The sequence below is a fragment of the Myotis davidii genome, unplaced genomic scaffold (assembly GCF_000327345.1).
Source record: "Myotis davidii unplaced genomic scaffold, ASM32734v1 scaffold31, whole genome shotgun sequence".
Lineage (NCBI taxonomy): Eukaryota > Metazoa > Chordata > Mammalia > Chiroptera > Vespertilionidae > Myotis > Myotis davidii.
The window spans coordinates 3,093,088-3,094,989 of record NW_006283639.1 but is presented as its reverse complement, the minus strand read 5'-3'; positions in this window follow the sequence as shown (position 1 = coordinate 3,094,989).

Sequence of the window (1,902 nt, the reverse complement as noted above, 5' to 3'; positions counted from 1 at the left end):
GTTTTTTAGCTCTATATACTCCATTTCTGTCATGTTTCTTTGTCTCCGCATTATTTATGCTTTCTTGGTGCACCCCCTTGTGGTCTTTGTGTGCAGTCTTGTTGTAGTTAAGCCTTGATTGTTGTCGGCAATACCCGGGGTGATTTGACCTCCAGGCTAACTTGCTATGAGAGTCCTTAAGGAGCATTTTAAACACACCTTTTTCTACACCACCAGCTAAAACCTCCAACCCTGAAGGAGGAAAGCATGAGGCTGAAAGGGGTAAAGAATGAGGAATTTATTAGGCCATCAGGAACCCAGGGCTGAGCCCCCAAATGGCACCAGCCCCCAGGGGTAGGGGTCAGAGGTTTTAAAGGACTGCAGGCGGGCTTCTTCTGTGGGGAACTCTCGGGGCGGGTCCAGATCTTGGGAAATCCTGGGAAAGTCCAGAGGGGAAAAGATAATGGTGTTAGCAATCAGAATGTAGCCTAAGCCGAAAGGGAATGTGGGTTGTGAAGTGGTCTAAAGTTCAGTTCCAGGGGGGCGCGGTGGTATTGATTCAATTATTTGATCAGACCTAACAGAGACCAGGCAGCCAGAGTCCTGTGGAATAGGGTGAAGTCCAAACGCCTCCTGCCCAGAGAACAGGGCTGTGAGAGTCACACTGTAACCGGATAAGCAATCGGTCCACGCTGCCTGTCCCTACTTGAGCCAATTAAGCACAGAGTTGAATCCTATATGAGCGTTTATCCCATAATGCCGGCGGCATGGGAGAGCAGGTCCCCACAAACATCTGCTGTCCCTCCACCATAAGCCAGCTGCTTATATTGGGTAGAAGGAGGACGGTTATGTGGGGAAGTAGGCAAAGGGGTAAGAATGGGTATGCAAAATGGGCAGCTGACTGGTAATGCAAGCTGGCGGTTTGCCCAGGGCTGGCGACCCTGGTCTCTGCACCAAGGTTGTTCATCTTTCCATGAGAATGTTGTAATGTACCCCGTGAATCACAGAAGGACGCCTCAAGAAGTCGAATTAAAGAGTCACATTTATTGCAATCCGGGACTCCGAGGGGGGCATTTCGCTCTCCCAGATCTCGAAGTGATAAGATGGCTGCAACACCAGGTTTATAGAGGCAAAAATCACACAGGTATTGATTACATCCTAGGATTTGGAATGAGGAACCTGGTTAAAAAAAAAGCAGTTTACAGAAGCAGAATTAAGCATGTTAATTATAGTTTTGGGTCTCAGGGTCACTGAATTGACAGAAACACCTTATCTAGAGCCCTCGGGTCTTGAGACCACTGGGTTGCTGAACTCATTATCAAATGTAATAATCTGAACAATAAAGATTTTTTGAAAAAACAAATTCACTAAAAAAAAGCAGTTTACAGAAGCAGAATTAAGCATGTTAATTATAGTTTTGGGTCTCAGGGTCACTGAATTGACAGAAACACCTTATCTAGAGCCCTCGGGTCTTGAGACCACTGGGTTGCTAGGAACTCATTATCTAGAGCCATCGAGGTAATTTAGAGTAATTGCGCTGTCCTGGTTTTGGGACCACTGAGTCAACTGGAACACATTATCTGTGGCCACTAAAACAGTTTAGGATAATTGTGCTGTCCTGTTTCCCAGGTAAGGAAGAAGGTGCTTTCTAACACCAGTAAGATAACAATCAATGGGATAGTCATTCAATCGAATGGGATGATTTATACAATTCAGAAAATCAAAGTAACTTTTCAGTTGTTAAACAAAGCAAATAAGTACCATACTTCAACACTACTATTCTGCATTGGTTATTATTTAAAGGAAATATATTCTCAATAGGATTGGAAATGAGAGATTAGCTGAACACAGTTTTGATGGTCCTGATAATGCCATTAATTATTTTTATTCAATTTTATTATCTCAGTCGACTCCAAGTGAAGT